Source organism: Pongo abelii, chromosome 1, assembly GCF_028885655.2.
Source record: "Pongo abelii isolate AG06213 chromosome 1, NHGRI_mPonAbe1-v2.0_pri, whole genome shotgun sequence".
In the NCBI taxonomy this organism is placed as follows: domain Eukaryota; kingdom Metazoa; phylum Chordata; class Mammalia; order Primates; family Hominidae; genus Pongo; species Pongo abelii.
In genome coordinates this window covers 11,196,696-11,214,771 of record NC_071985.2, presented here as the reverse complement: position 1 = coordinate 11,214,771, position 18,076 = coordinate 11,196,696, and the positions used below count along the sequence as shown (strand labels likewise).

Genomic DNA, 18,076 nt, shown 5'->3' with positions numbered 1-18,076 from the left:
AAATAAACTAAAATGTAGAAAGTGGTAAGTCCTTCCTAGGAGCTGAGAGGCGTTCCTCTTTTTCATACCTGGCAGAGTGGTGAGGGTGGGAGGAATCCATCATAGATGGGTAAGAAAAAACCAGTAGAATTCTTAACAAATTTTTAATAGCATGTTTGGGCTGATAAGATACATTCTGTATCTTACATACATACAATCTGAGGAGCCCAAGACATAATTTGAGCCTGCGCATATCCACCATCTCTTCCCCATTTTCTCTCACAGTGGATCAGGGTTGTGTGCTAAATGCTGGGGCAGGTAAGAGTGCTGAGATAAAACATCTCCAGAGACTCTTGAGATATCACTATAGACACTTAAAGAATAATAAGAGGATGTTATGAACAACTTTATGCAATAATTTTAATAAATAAGATAAAATTGAAATCTTTGAAAAAATTCAACATATCAAAATTGACAGGAGACAAAGGAGAAAATCTAAATAGCCCTGCATATCATCTGTTAAAGTCATAATACAGTCATATATTGAAGTCATAATAGAGAACCTTCCCTAAAACAAACTCCAGGCCCAAATGTCTTCACTGGTGAATTCTAGCAAACATTTAGGAATAAATATTACCAATATTTCATAAACTCTTTCAGAAAATAAAGGATGATAAAATACTTCCCAGTTCATTTTATGAGGTCATCATAACTCTTGCCAAAACACAAAAGAGGTATTAAAAATATTATAGACCAATATCTCTCTTGAACATAGATGCAAAAATCCTGAAGAAATTATTAATGAATCAAAAATAGTCACAGAGTACATTGTGACCAAGTGGAACTTATCCCCATAATGCAGTATTAATTTAACATTTGTATTCATTTGTTCTCAGATTGCTATAAATAACTACCTGAGACTGGGTAATTTATAAAGAAAAGTGGTGTAATGGCTCATGGTTCTGCAGGCTATACAGGAAGAATGGCTGGAGGCCTCAGGAAACTTACAATCATGGTGGAAGGCAAAGGGGAAGCATGCATGTCTTCATACAGTTGGAGCAGGAGAGAGAGTGAAGGGGGAAGTGCTACATACTTTTAAGCAACCAGATTTCATGAGAACTTACTCGCTATCACAAAACGCAAGGAAGAAATCCACCCCCATGACCCAATCACCTCCCACCAGGTCCCTCCCCCAACATTGGGAATTACAAGTTGACAGAAGATTTGAGTGGGGACACAGAGCCAAGCCATATCAACATTCAAAAGTCAAACAGTGAAATTCACCAAAATAACACAATAAAGAGAAAAATTATATGATTCAACAGATGGAGGAAGAAGCATTTGACAAAATGCAAGTTCATTCATGAAAAATAATTAACCTACGAGCAAATCAGAGATTGAAAGGAACTTTTTCTATCTAATGAAGAACACTGACAACCCCTGAAAAACCAGTAGTCAAATTTATACTGAAACATTAAACTCTTCCTCTAATATCAAGAAGAAGACAAGACATGTGTTCTTCTTAATATTGTACTGTAATTCCTGGACAGTAGTAAAGAAAAGGCAATCAATGACATAGAGTTTGGAAAGGAAAAAAATAAAAATAGTTGGGTGTGGTGGCTCACGCCTGTAATCCCAGCACTTTGGGAGGCCAAGGTGGACGGATCACATGAGGTTGGGAGTTCGAGACCAGCCTGACTAACATGGAGAAACCCTGTCTCTACTAAAAACACAAAATTAGCTGGGTGTGGTGACACATGCCTGTAATCCCAGCTACACAGGAGACTGAGGCAGGAGAATCGCTTGAACCTGGGAGGCGGAGGTTGCAGTGAACCTAGATCGCACCATTGCACTCCAGCCTGGGCAACAAGAGCAAAACTCTGTCTCAAAAAAAAAAAAAAAGTATATATATATGTGTGTGTGTGTATATATATGTATAATTTGATATATATATTATTTGATATATATATTATTTGAAGATTACATGATGTGTACCTATAAATCTCAATGGAATTTATAATCACACACACAACTACTAGAAGTAGTAAATATTTACCATTTAGCAAGGTCATAGGATACAAGATCAAAATACAACACTAATTCTAAGTACCAACAATAAATAATTTGAAAATGAGAATAAAAATACCATTTACAGTAGCATGAAAAACCAACACCTGGGAATAAAGCTTAAAACAATCTTTGAGATCTGTCCTGTGGCTGGAGTAACAAATTATGACAAACTGATGGCATAGAACAATATACATTTAGTCTCACAGTTCTAGAGGCTGCACATCTAAATTTGTATTACTCAGCCAAACCCAAGGTGTTAGCAGGGCAGTGCTCCCTTTAAAGGCTCTGAGTGAGAATACTTTCCTTATCTCTTTGAGCTTCTGGTGGCAGCCAGCATTCCTTGGCTTATAGCCGTATCCCTCCAATCTTTAGTGGCAATGTCTTTAAATCTACCTCTTACTTGTCTTCACATTGCCTTTTCTTCTGAGGTTGTATAATCTCCCTCTACCTCACACTTACAAGGATACATATGATTGCATTTAGGGTCCACCTGAATAATCCAGGACATAACTCCATCACATCTACAGTATCCATATTTTTTTTTCCCTTTGCTGTACAAGGTAACATTCACGGGTTCCAAGAATTAGGTAGGATCTGATGTTTTTAGGGGCCATTGTTCAGCCATGTGACACCTGTGGATTTTAACAAAATACCTATTAGAAATAGTTAGTACTTAGCAAGATCATCAGATACAAGACCAAAAATCAATGAAAATCAATTATATTTTTACATGCCAGCAATAAATAACTTGAAAATGAAAGTTATTTCATTAATGCTACATTTTCAGTAGCATTAAAAAAATTCAATACCTAGGAATAAAGCTAACACAATGTGTTCAAGACCTATTCACTGAAAACTAAAATATTGATGAGAATAATTAAAAATAACCTAACTAAATGTAGAAATACATCATATATATTACTTGTAAGACTCAGTATTATTAAGATACAGATTCAATGCAATCTCAAATTCTCAGCAAAATTGTTTAGGAAATTGACAAGATGATTCTGAAATTTACATGGAAATGCAAAGGATGTAATGTAGCCAAACAATTTTGAAAAAGGAAAAGAAGTTGAAGCCTTAAAATGATCTAACTTGTTGTAAAGCTATAGCAGTCAACATGGTGTAGGATTTATGTAAAGATAAATAAATAGATTAATGGAACAGAATAGAGAGTTTAGACAGAAACCTTTACCTATATTGCCAATTGATTGTCAATAAAGCTGTTAAGTCAGTTAGAAAAGGAATATATTTTTACGAATGATGCTAGAACAACAGGATATACATATGAAAAAAATTGAAATCTGACTCACTCAATATACAAAAAAGTGATTAAGAGATCACAGACCTAAATATAAAAATTATAATCTAAATCTTTTTGAAGAAAACATAAAAATATATGCTTGTGACTTCAGGGTAGGTAAAGATTTATTAGAGATGACACAAACAAATCCCACAAATTACTAAAAGAAAACAATGTAAATTGAACACTATCAAAATCAAAAGTTTCTGGGCCAGGCATGGTGGCTCACATCTGTAATCCCAGCACTTTGTGAGGCCAAGGCAGGAGGATTGCTTGAGGCAATCTAGAATCTAGAATATATTTAGAACTCCTATACATAGAAGACAAACAATCCAGCAAAAAGATAGGCAGTCTTGTACAGACATTTTCTGAATGAAGATAATAGAGTGTGCTCAAATCACAGTTATCAGGAAATGCAAATTACACCAAAATAAACTGCTATTTTACACTTATTATGATAGCCAAACTTAAAAAGATGCTAATACAAAATGTTGGGGGAAATGTAAAGCAACTGGAACTCTCATACACTACTGGTGTCAGGGTAAAACAATACAACTACTTTGGAGAACAATTTGGCAGTATAAAGTGAAAAACACATCTATCTCTGACTCAGTAATTCTATTCCTAGTCATATAAAACAAGATAAATGACAATGTATGTGCACAAAAGTACATATATACAAATGTTCATAGAAGTCTTATTCATCAGAGCTTCAAATTGCAAATGTCTAGGAACTGAAGAATGGATAAACTAGCATACAATGAAATGGTATTTAGTTATAAAAAGAAACCTTTCAATGGTAGATGCTACAATGCAAATGAATCTCAAAATCATTGTGAATGATAGAAGGCAGACACACAAGAGAGAGCATATTATATGATTCAATTTATATGAAGTTAGAAAGCAGGAAAAACAAATCTATGGTGAGGGAAATCAGAGTACTTCCCATTTAGGGTGAGGGAAAATGGAATGGAGAGGAGTATCAGGAAACTTTCTAAGAGATGAAAATGTTTTACAGCTTCTTTTAAGTGATGGCTACATGGCTACAACCACTGTCAAAACTAATCGAACTGAACATTTAAGATCTATATATTTTAGTCCATATAAATTATATCTCAATTTAAAAATAAGATACCATTGAGAAGTTTATTATGCAGATTCTTAGGCCCCATGCCAGGTACACTAAATTAGAATATTCAGACTAAATTAAATTCTGCAAACCACTACAAAAGGTTTTTGACACAAAGCAGGAATTCTGTTTAGGTAAATTCATATAGAAAGGGAAAGGGACTTTATTTTTCAGTAGACATGGAAAGTGACTTACCTTTTCACAAAGGTGGAGAATAATAAGTAGCATCTGTTCATGATTATCTAACTCTTTCTGTCCCGTGGTAGAAAGGAGAATACATTCTGGGGAACTAAGGATTCATTTTCTTAAGGGAACAAGAATGTGAATGAGTGGTGATTTTGTAGGACTGAAATGTTAAGAGGTATTAGACTTAGTGGCACTCTGGGTTAAATTTTGTGGGCTGGCCTGGGGACCTAATCAACATTTATCCTAATTGCTAGTTTGAGACATTGTATTCTGAGTTCCCAGTAATTGACTTACAAATGAACTTGGGAAACACTGCTAGCTTATAAATTGAGGACAGTCTGTACAAAAAAAAAAAAACACACACAACAAAAAAAAACGCAAAAAACTTTTTACATGACAATTGAGAGAGAAAGAAGAATGTGGTAAAGAATATAAATGTGGGAACTAAGATAAATTAATCTTTTGCAGTGTTTGTAAGGTAAATGTCATCAACAACAGTAACACTGTAGCCCCTGTACTGCTAATACTCCATAAACTATCCTTGTGAGCTCTCTTTACCCCTTCAAGGGAGCAAAACATGAGCCTAGGTATTTTCGCTTTTACCCAGAATTGCAGTGAGCTGCTCGAAGTCCCATATAATTGCAATTTCATTCCATTTTCTTTTCAGGTATGCAATGAGCAACGGGTTACAGATAGAAAACTTGGGCCCAAGCTGTGAGCACTAGGACTTGATGCACGAGTTTTCCCTCTAGGAGGAATTTTCAGTTTTGGGTTTCCCTTAAAGAATTTCACATAGGGCCGGGTGCAGTGGCTCATGCCTGTAATCCCAGCACTTTGGGAGGCTGAGGCAGGCGGATCACGAGGTCAGGAGATGGAGACCATCCTGGCCAACATGGTGAAATCCTGTCTCTACTAAAAGTATAAAAATTAGCTGGGCGTGGTGGCACGTGCCTGTAATCCCAGCTACTCAGGAGGCTGGGGCAGGAGAATCGCTTGAACCAGGGAGTTGGAGGTTGCAGTGAGCAGAGATTGCTCCATTGCACTCCAGCCTGGTGACAGAGCGAGATGCCGTCTAAAAAAAAAAAAAAAAAAAAAGAATTTCACATAGAAAACCATCAGCACCCCGTATAGTAGGAGCATGAGGCTGTGCTCTGAGGTCAGTGAGGCAAACTTTGTAGAACAGATGTGAAAGGAGATTTTGTGGAAGAATCAGCAGAGCTGCTGTATTGGCAGAACGAAAGCACAAGGATGCCAGCAGGTGTCTGTGTGGTCAGATATCTGGGAAATGACTCCAAAAACTAAAAGAGGGGTGCAGGGAAAGAAAATTCCAGGAGTTTTCTTCCTTTGAAAGGATATGATTTGACTGTGGCTGGCTGTTTTTGTAAGTTTGTTCCCAGACTGAACTGAGGGTCAGGCTGCTTATTCTCTTGGTTCAGTAATGAGATGCAGAGGAACTGGGAAAGAAGAGAGTTTATTTCTGTAACCAGGTATAGGGAGAATGTTGAGGAAATATTGCCAGACCAACTCAAAATTACAAAGTTTTCCAGAGCTTATATACCTTCTAAGCTATATGTCTACGTGTAAGTGTGCATTCACCTAAAGATATAAGTGATTAATTTCTTCTAATCTATAATTAAGGTCTGAGTCCTGGAGATCTTCCTCTGGAGCCTCAGTAGATTTACTTAATTTAGATGGGTCCAGGTGCTGGAGGTGATTACTCTTATCTTGTGTCCCACTAAGTTATAGACGTCTGGGGAGTTCCTTTAGACCCTGCAATAAAACTTGTTTAAACCTAAGTGGGTCCTGGTATTGGGAGTGTGAGCATTCTTTCCTTATCTTGTCATGCTCCAAGACCCAGGAAGGCCTGGGCAAGACTCTTAGTGGGCCTTTATTGGTTGTTCCAGCCTGTGTGTAAGGGTACTGGCTTTCTCAGCCTTTAATATTTAACCTAACCATTTAGTCAGTGCTGAAACATTTGTTTTGGAGGCCTGCCTTTTCAGCTTTTGTGAGACCTGGCCTGCCAGAAGTTCGTTAACCCTCCAGGCCATTCTCCACACTCCTGCTAGATGATGCGTCAAGACACAGGTAAGACTACATGACCCCTCTGTCTAACTAGAAAACTTTGGCCCCAAACCATGGGCACTCACTGGCTAAATACAGGCAGTCTTTTTAGAGGTTAAGAGTGTGAGTTCTGTGAGCATGATGACAGAGCAGGAGATATCAGCCTTCTTTGCCCCACACAGAAAAAACAATGAGACAGCTATTTGTGAATGAAAATAGCCCCAGGAGGGCTCAAGAGTCCAATTAAGAAGCTACAGCAACACAGTAGAGCAAAAAAGGAGAATAAAAAAAAGTAGAGCAAAAAAGCTGCAGACTCCTCGCAGCTTTCACAATAAAGTATCCATCTCATAGTGTTAGTTGGTTCTAATCCTGGTGGCCTGTTCTGCAGAGTACACCAGCATTCATTGCTACCTTGTCTACTCTGGAGAGGGAGATGCTGCTGTGCCTGGCCTGGAATGAGCTGTTGTGCCACCCTGAGACCAAGGCAGCCACCCATAGCCCCAACTCCATGCAGGTTCTGAACCCTAGAGCTATGGCTATTCTGTGAGTGACTGTACGTTGGATGTCAGCTCTGCAGCTGCTCTCATGTGCCCATGCTCCAGATCTTACCCTGAGGTTGCTCCATGTGTGCCCACATCACGGGCACTGGAGCCACTGCCACTGTAAGCTATCCAGAACCCTAGACTCTGAAGATGCTGTCACATCATGAGTGCCTGTGCTATGGACTCCAGCTCTGTGGCTGCTGCACAAGCAACTATGCATTAGACATTATTGCTACTACTACTAGGAGGGTGCCCACAAGCCATACCCAATGCCAAGATGGATCCTGTCAGCCATGACATCCCCCTTGGGTGAAAAAGAGATCAGGAGTTTCCTAGCAGCCTTATCCACCAAAGACCCCAACAGTCCTTGTTGCCACTGTGGACACCCACAGCGTTAGTCATTGAATTCTCCTGCAATATTTGCTAATGCTGACCTCACTTAATGGGATATTCATGGAGACTACTCCATCATGATAGGCATTCCCCAAAACCAGAACTGCCACACCCTACCCAGTTGGCCTGCTTGTACCTACCTGCAGGTGAATGTCTCTCCCCTCCAAAACCAGTCTGTAAAGTTTGGAATAGGTAAATGTACCATCACGTGCTTAAACATTGATGCAAGACTACAGGAAATACAACAAATCAAGAAAACATGACATCACCAAAGAAACATAATTATTTTCCAGTAACCAGCCCCAAAGAAATTCAAATCTATAAATTGCCAGTAAAGAAATTTAAAATAATTGTTGTAAAGACACTCAGTGGGCTATAAGATAGCAGGTATAGAAAACTCAATGAAATTAGAAAAACAATACACAAACAAAACTAGAAGTTCAACAGTGAGATGGAAGTTATAACAAAAGAACCAGACAGAAATTTTGGAACTGCTAAATACAATGACTGAAATGAAAAATGCAGTAAAGAGCCTCAACAGTACACTTAATCAAGCAGCAGAAAGAATCTATTAATTTGAAAGCACGTCAGAGGAGAAAAAAAAAGAGAGAAAAAGTGAAGAAAGCCAAACTGAGTTGTGGGACACTATCAACACCATCGAGTGAAACATGGCCTTTCCCAGATAGGAAAGAGAGAGAAAGGGAGAGAGAGAGAAAGTATTTAAAGGAATAATGGCTGAAAATTTCTCAAATCTGGGGAGAGATACAGACATTAAAGTCCATAAAGCTCATAGGTTTCTATACAGAATGAACTGTCTCAAAGGTAAATTAAAAAATCAGTCTAACTTACAAAAGGAGCAAAAGACTAAGGTATAAATTTCACCAAGATAATGAAAGATCTGTACACTGAAAACTAGAAGTTATTGATGAATACAATTGAAGAAGATAAATAAATGGAAAGATACCTTGTGTTCATGAATTGGAAGAATTAATATTGTTAAAATTGTCCATACTTTCTGAAACAATGCACAGATTGAATACAATCCTTATGAAAATTCCAATGACATTTTTCACAAAATGGAAAAAAATGATTCTAAGTTCTTATGGAACCACAAAGAATGCTAAATAGCCAAAAGCAACCATGAGTGAAAAGAACAAATCTGGAGGCATTACATTACTTGACTTCAAAATATATTACAAAGCCATAGTAATCAAAGCAGCATAATACCAGCACAAAAACAGATATAAAGGCCAATAGAACAGAATAGAGAGCCCAGAAATAAATCCATGCATTCACAGTCAACTGATCTTCAACAAAGGTGTCAAGCATATACAATGGCAAAAGGATAGTCTCTTCAATAAATGGTGTTGGGAAACTGGATATCATCAATGCAAAAAAGTGAAACTGGACCTCTATCTTATACCATTTACAAAAATTAACTAAAAATGGAGTAAAGACTTAAATGTAAGATCAGAAATCGTAAAACTCTTAGAAGAAAATATAAGGGAAAATCTTGACATTGATCTTGGCAACGATTTTTTATGATACCAAAAGCACAGGCAACAAAGCAAAAATAAACAAATAGGACAACATCAAACTAAAAATCTTCTGTGTAGCAAAGGAAACAATCAACAAAATGATAAAGCAACCTACAGAATGGGAAAAAAATAACTGCAAATATATCTGATAAGGTGTTCCTATCTAAAATATGTGAGGAACACATACAACTCAATAGCATCAAAACAAATAATCTGGTTAAAAATATACAAAAGACTTAAATAAACATTTTTCCAAAGATGCACAAATGGCTAATAGGTACATGAAAGGGTACTCATGATCACTAATTATCAGGAAAATATAAATCAAAGCTATGATGAGATATCACCTTATACCTGTTAGGATGGCTATCATTAAAAAGACAAAAGGTAACAAAGGTTGGCAAGGATGTGGACAAAAAGGGAACCCTTGTACACTGTTGGTGTGAATGTAAACTGATACAGCCATTATGAAAAACAGTATAAAGTTTCCTCAAAGAATTAAAAATAGAATTACCATATGATCCATTATCACCACTTATGAGTATATGTATATGTGTGTATACACACACACACACACACACACACACACACACGTACATTAGAATATTATTCAGCCATAAGAAGAAGGAAATTGTGCCATTGACAACATGAATGCACCTAGAGGGCATTATGCTAAGTGAAATATGCTAGGCACAGAAAGACAAGTACCATATGGTATTATTCACATGTAGAACCTAAACAAACAAACAAAAAGACAAACACAAAAACCAGAGTAGAATGGCAGTTGCCAGAACAGAAATGGGGAGCTGGGCATGTGGTTGGTGGAGGAAAAAGGTAAAATGTTGATCAAAGGGTGCAAAATTTCAGTTATAAGTTATAAGTTTTGAGGATCTAATGTATAGCATGGTTACCATTGTCACTTTGGGAGGCTGAGGCGGGCAGATCACGAGGTCAGGAGATCGAGACCATCCTGGCTAACATGGTGAAACCTTGTCTCTACTAAAAATACAAAAAATTAGCCGGGCGTGGTGGTGGATGCCTGTAGTCCTAGCTACTCAGGAGGCTGAGGCAGGAGAATGGAGTGAACCTGGGAGGCAGAGCTTGCAGTGGGCAGAGATTGCGCCACTGCACTCCAGCCTGGGCGACAGAGCAAGACTCTGTCTCAAAAAAAAAACAAACTACATTGTATTCCTGAAATTTGCTAAGAGAGTAAGTAGGTCTTGCATTCACACCCAAAAAATTGAAAAAAATGTAACTATGTGAGATAGTGTTGTATTAATTGACTTGATTGTCTTAATTATTTCATAATATATAAGTACATGAAATCATCACATTGTGCACTTCAAATATATGAACTTATGTTTTTGTCCATTATACCTCAATAAAGCTGAAAGAAACTAATGAATAATAAGGACAAAAAAAGAGGGTGAGCTCTAGGCTCAGGCACCAACACCACCACTTACTAGTTCTGTAACTTTTGTCATATTAACATCCTCAACCCCATGCCTTAATTTTCTCTCTGTAAAATTGATTTAATGTTTTCTACAACAAAAGACTGTCATGAAGAATAAGAAAATGATGTGGAAAGTATCGGAGTTTTTCAAAAGGTAGAAATCCTAAAAATTAACTCCTTAACACAGTCTTGACACCCCTCCATTATTTGACCCTCACTTCCATCTTCAGCCCCATAAACTGCACCCTAGGTTCCAGCCTACAGAGCTACAAATAATTACTGAATATTTAAGGTTGCTTCAGAACTTTAAGTCTCAATTTGTGCTTTCTTCCCTTCATGTCTTTCCTGAACCCTATACACACATTTTATTAGAGCATCTACTTTATTGCTTTCATTCATTTACTTCTCTGCCCATCTGTAATAGATTGTGAGCTCCGCAGGAACAGAGGCTCTGCCTGAGTTGTCTTAGTCCAGGCTCAGAGGCAGTATAATTTATTAGCGGCAGTAGGGGAAGTTAGGGTAGCAGTGGTAGTATTAATAATAAAGTCGTTCCTCAGTATTGGTGGGTAATTGATTTCAGGACTCCTTGAAGGATAACGACATTGATGAGGAGATCATGGCAGACAGAAGGCAGGACTACATTGCATCTCTGGATAGAGCAGCATGTGGCAACTTGCATTGTGAATTTAAGCTCCAGATCGACTGCAAGAACAAACCAGCAATCCTGAGAGGACCCACAGACCCTCTGAAGGAAGTGAATTGCTCCTGCAGGACCTGAGAGACACCTCAAATACTATGAGTCTGGCAACTGCGGAAGTGGGAGAGGGAGACCCTCCTCTCCTGAACATACACCCCCACTGGAGAAACTGAAGGTCTGTTTGTGGGATAAGTTTCTGACCTTACCTGGAGCTGAGTCAATTTAGAAAGCCAAGTAAAGTACGGGGGTAGAGGAAGCAGCAGAAGTGCCTGGAAGCTCGCTGGTTCCCCAAGCAGCCCATTCCAGCCTGGTAGCACAAGGATCCATCAGGAGGGCAGCCAGAGGAACAGGGGATAAAATGCCACAGGGAGAAGGAAATCTCTAGCTGAACTTTATAACAATTTGAATGAGGTGAGAAGCCTCCTGGCCAGAACTTGGGGGAGGGTGCAAATCCGGTGTGCAGACTCCACAGGCTGGGGAAGAGCCAAGCCCTTTCCTTTTGCAGCTGGGAGGTGGACATCCTGGGACAAGTTTTCAAGCCCATTTCACCCACCACCTGGAAGCAGGCTCAGGGCTGTCAGGGGAGGACACGGTGGGAGTGAGACTGGCCCTTGGGTTTGCTTGGGAGCTAGGTGAGGCCCATGACTGCCAGCTTTCCCTACTTCCCTGACAACCTGCTTGACTCAGCAGAGGCAGCCATAATCCTCCTAGGTACACAACTCCAGTGACCTGGGAATCTGACCTCCATCTCCCGACAGCAAGCCAAAGCAAGATCCACCCAAGGAGAGTCTGAGCTCAGACAGTCAAACACGGCCCCCACCTGATGGTCCTTCCTTACCCACCCTGGTAGCTGAAGACAAAGGGCATGTAATCTTGGGAGTTCTAGGGCCCCTCCCACCACCAGTTCCTCTCCATAATACCACAGCTGATGCTCTCTGGAAAGTGCCATCTCCTGGCAGGAGGCCAACCAGCACAAAAATAGAGCATGAAGCCACCAAAGCTAAAAACCTTCATGGAATCCATTGCACCCCTGCCCCCGCCACCTCCACTGGAACTCATGGTGATATCCATAGCTGAGAGACCCATACACAGTACACCACAGAACTCTGTGCAGACAACCCCCAGTGCCAGCCTGGAGCCAGGTAGACTTGCTGGGTGGCTAGACCCAAGAAGACAGACAACAATCACAGCAGTTCGGCTCACAGGAATCCACATCCTTAGGAAAAGGGTGAGAGTACTACATCAAGGGAACACCCCATGGGACAATAGAACCTGAAGAACAGCCTTCAGCTCTAGACCTTCCCTCTGACAGAGCCCACCCAAATCAGAAGGAACCAGAAAACCAACCCTAGTAATATGACAAAATAAGGCTCTTTAACACCCCCAAAAAATCATACTAGTTCACCAGCAATGGATGCAAACCAAGAAGAAATACCTGATTTACCTGAAAAACAATTCAGGAGGTTAGTTATTAAGCTAATCGGGGAGGCACCAGAGAAAGGCAAAACCCAATGCAAGGAAACCCAAAAAACAATACAAGAAGTGAAGGGAGAAATATTCAAGGAAATAGATAGCTTAAAGAAAAAATAAAAAATTCAAGAAACTTTGCACACTTTTGGACATGTGAACTGCTTTGGAAAGTCTCAGCAATAGAATTGAACTAGTAGAAGAAAGAAATTCAGAGCTCAAAGACAAAGTCTTTGAATGAACCCAATCCAACAAAGTCAAAGCAAAAAGAACAAGAAAATATGAAGAAAGCCTCCAAGAAGTCTGGGATTATGTTAAACGACTAAACCTAAGAATAATTCGTGTTCCTGAGGAAGAAGAGAATTCTAAAAACTTGGAAAACATATATGGGGGAATAACTGAGGAAAACTTCTCTGGCCTTGCTAGAGACCTAGACATCCAAATACAAGAAGCACAAAGAGCACCTAGGAAATTCATCTCAAAAAGATCATCACCTAGGCACATTGTCATCAGGTTATCCAAAGTTAAGATGAAGGAAAGAATCTTAAGAGCTGTGAGATAGAAGCACCAGGTAACCTATAAAGGAAAATAGATCAGATTAACAGCAGACTTCTCAGCAGAAACCCTACAAGCTAGAAGGGATTGGGGCCCTATCTTCAGCCTCCTCAAACAAAACAATTATCAGCCAAGAATTTGGTATCCAGCAAAACTAAGCACCATATATGAAGGAAAGATACAGTCTTTTTCAGACAAACAAGTGCTGAGAGAATTCGCCATTACCAAGCCACCACTACAAGAACTGCTAAAAGGAGCTCTAAATCTTGAAACAAATCCTGGGAACACTTCAAAATAGAACCTCTTTAAAGCATAAATCACACAGGACCTATAAAAAAAAATACAGGTTAAAAAGCAAAAACCAAAAACAAAAAATCCAAAGTACACAGGCAACAAAGAGCATGATGAATGCAACGGTACCTCACATTTCAATACTAACATCGAATGTAAATGGCCTTAATGCTCCATTTAAAAGATACAGAACTGCATAATAGATAAGAAGTCACCAGCCAACTATCTGCTGCCTTCGGGAGACTCATGTAACACATAAGGACTCACATAAACTTAAAGCAAAGGGGTAGAAAAGGCATTTCATGCAAATGGACACCAAAAGCCAACAGGGGTAGTTACTCTTATATCAGACAAAACAAACTTTAAAACAACAGCAGTTAAAAGAGACAAAGAGGGACATTATATAATGGTAAAAGGCCTTGTGGAACAGGAAGATATCACAATCCTAAACATATATGTACCTAACACTGGAACTCCCAAATTTAAAAAACAATTACTAGTAGACCTAAGAAGTTAGACAGCAGCACAACAATAGCGGAGGACTTCATTACTCCACTGACAGCACTAGACAGGTCATCAAGACAGAAAGTCAACAAAGAAACAATGGATTTAAACTATACCTTGGAACAAATGGACTTAACAGATATTTACAGAACATTTCATTCAATAGCCACATAATACATGTTATATTAAGTACCCTGAACAGCCCAATAACAAGCAGTGAGATTGAAATGGTAATTAAAAAATTACCAAAAAAAAAAAAAAAAAAAAAGGCCAGGACCAGATGGATTCACAGCAGAATTCTAGCAGACATTCAAAGAATTGGTACCAATCTTTTTGACACTATTCCACAAGATAGAAAAAGAAGGAACCCTCCCTAATTCATTCTATGAAGCCTAATACCAAAACCAGGAAAGGGCATAACCAAAAAAGAAAACTACAGACTGATATCCTTGATGAACATAGATGCTAAAATCCTTAACAAAATACTAGCTAACTAAATCCAGCAACATATCAAAAAGATAATCCATCATGATCAAGTGGGTTTCATACCAGGGATGCAGGGATGGTTTAACATACCCAAGTCAATAAATGTGATACATCACATAACCAGAATTAAAAACAAAAATCACATGATCATCTCAATAGATGCAGAAAAAGCATTTGACAAAATCTAGCATCCCTTTATGATTAAAACTCTCAGCAAAATTGGCATACAAGGGACATACCTTAATGTAATAAAAGCTATCTATAATGAACCCATAGCCAACATCATACTGAATAGGGAAAATTTGAAAGCATTCCCTCTGAGAACTGGAACAGACAAGGATGCCTGCTCTTACCACTCATCTTCAACTTAGTACTGGAAGTCCTAGCCAGAGCAATCAGACAAGAGAAAGAAATAAAGGGCATCCAAATTGGTAAAAAGGAAGTCACACTGTCACTGTTTGCTGACGATATGATTGTTTACCTTGAAAACCCTAAGAACTCCTCCAGAAAGCTCCTAGAACTGATAAAAGAATTCAGCAAAGTTTCCAGATACAAGAGTAATGTACACAAATCAGTAGCTCTTCTACACACCAACAATGACCAAGCAGAAAAGCAAATCAAGAACTCAACCCCCTTTACAATAGCTGCAAAAAAAAAAAAAAACCCAAAAAAACAAAACTTAGGAATATACCTAACCAAGGAGTTGAAAGACCTCTACAAGGAAAACTACAAAACACTGCTGAAAGAAAACATGGATGACAAACAAATGGAAACACATTCCATGCTCATGGATGGGTAGAATCAATATTGTGAAAATGACTATACTGCCAAAAGCAATCTACAAATTCAATGCAGTTCCCAGCAAAATACCACCATCATTCTTCACCAATTGGAAAAAAAATCCTAAAATTCATATGGAACCAAAAAAGAGCCCACATAACCAAAGCAAGGCTAAGCAAAAAGAACAAATCTGGAGGCATCAACTACCTGATTTCAAACTATACTATAAAGCCATAGTCACCAAAACAGCATGGTACTGGTATAAAATTAGGCACATAGACCAATGGAACAGAATAGAGAGCCCAGAAATAAACCCAAATACATACAGCCAACTGATCTTCGACAAAGCAAACAAAAACATAAAGTGGGGAAAGGACACCTTTTTCAACAAATGATGCTGGGATAATTGGCTAACCACATATAGGAGAATGAAACTGGATCCTCATCTCTCACCTTATACAAAAACCAACTCAAGATGAATTAATAACTTAAACCTAAGACCTGAAACTATAAAAACGCTAGAAGATAAAATTGGACAAACCCTCCTAGTCCTTGGCTTAGGCAAGGATTTAATGACCAAGAACCCAAAATCAAATGCAGTTAAAACAAAGATAAATAACTGGGACCTAATTAAACTAAAGAGCTTTTGCATGGCAAAAGAAACAGTGAGCAGAGTAAATAGGTAACTCACAGAGTGGGAGAAAATCTTTATAATCTATACATCTGACAAAGGACTAATGTCCAGAATCTGCAGTGAACTCAAACAAATCAGTAACAAAAAACCAATCCCATCAAAAAGCGGGCTAAGGACATGAACAGACAATTCTCAAAAGAAGATGTACAAATGGCCAACAAACATATGAAAAAATGCTCAACATCACTAATGGTCAGGGAAATGCAAATCAAAACCGCAATGTGATACCACCTAACTCCTGCAACATTGGCCGTAATAAAAAAATTAAAAAACAGTATATGTTGGCATGAATGTGGTGATCAGGGAACACTTCTGTACTGCTGGTGGGAATGTAAACTAGTACAGCCACCATGGAAAACAGTGTGGAGATTCCTTAAAAACTAAAAGTAGAACTACCATTTCATCCAGCAATCCCACTACTGGGTATCTACACAGAGGAAAAGAAGACATTATTTGAAAAAGATACTCGCACACGTGTGTTTATAGTAGTGCAATTCACAATTGCAAAATCCTGGAACCAACTCAAATGCCCATCCATCAACAAGTGGATAAAGAAACTGTTGTATATTTGTATGATGGAATATTTCTCAGCCATAAAAAGGAATTAATTAATAGCATTTGCAATGACCTGGATGAGATTGGGGACTATTATTTTAAGTGAAGTAACTCAGGAATGGAAAAACAAACATCGTATGTTCTCATTGATACGTGGGAGCTAAGCTATGAGGAGGCAAATGCGTAAGAATGATTCAGTGGACTTTGGGGACTTGGGGAGAAGAGGGGAGAGAGGCAAAGGATAAAACACTACAAATATGGTGCAGTGTATACTGCTCTGGTGATGGGTGCACCAAAATCTCACACATCACCACTAAAGAACTTACTCATGTAACCAAATACCATCTGTACCCCAATAACTTATGAAAACAAAAAAACAAACCATAAAACAAAATTGACAGATGCTTAAATCACTGTTATAAAATGGTATTTGCATATAACCTATGCACGTCCTCTTGCCTACTTTAAATTATTTCTTAATTACTTATACCTAACATAATGTAAATGATATGTAAATAGTTGTTATACTGTATCGTTTGGGGAAAAATGACAAGAAAAAATGTCTGTACATGTTTACTACAAAGACTTTTAAAAAATATATACTTTAAGTTCTGGGATACATGTGCAGAACTTGCAGGTTTGTTACATAGGTATACATGTGCCATGGTGGTTTGCTGAACCCATCAACCCATCATCTAGGTTTTAAGCCCCGCATGCATTAGATACGTGTCCTAATGCTCTCCCTCCCCTTGCCCCCAACTCCCAACAGGACCCGGTGTGTGATGTTCCCCTCCCTGTGTCCCTGTGTTCTCATTGTTCAGCTCCCACTTATGAGTGAGAACATGCAGTGTTTGGTTTTCTGTTCCTGTGTTAGTTTGCTGAGAATGATGGTTTCCAGCGTCATTCATATCCCTGCAAAGGATATGAACTCATTCTTTTTTATGGCTGCATAGTATTCAGTGGTGTATATGTGCTACATTTTCTTTATCCATTCTATCATTGATGGGCATTTGGGTTTGTTCCAAGTCTTTGCTATTGTGAATAGTGCTGCAATAAACATACGTGTGCATATGTCTTTATAGTAGAATGATTTATGATCCATTGGGTATATACCCAGTAATGCGATTGCTGGGTCAAATGGTATTTCTGGTTCTAGATCCTTGAGGAATCACCACATTGTCTTCCACAATTGTTGAACTAATTTACACTCCCACTAACAGTGTAAAAGCGGTCCTATTTCTCCACATCCTCTCCAGCATCTGTTGTTTCCTGACTTTTTAATGATCTCCATTCCCACTGGTGTGAGATGGTATCTCATTGTGGTTTTTTCCTAATAATGACCAGTGATGATGAGTTGTTTTTCATATGTTTATTGGCCACATAAATGTCTTCT

The 18,076-nt window shown here is 38.6% G+C and overlaps 1 long non-coding RNA gene across 3 annotated transcripts in view; it reads left to right on the top strand.

Moving 5' to 3' along the window:
• Window positions 1-18,076, top strand: part of LOC134761474 (uncharacterized) — a 261,901-nt gene that overhangs the window by 79,015 nt on the left and 164,810 nt on the right. The window lies entirely within an intron of this gene.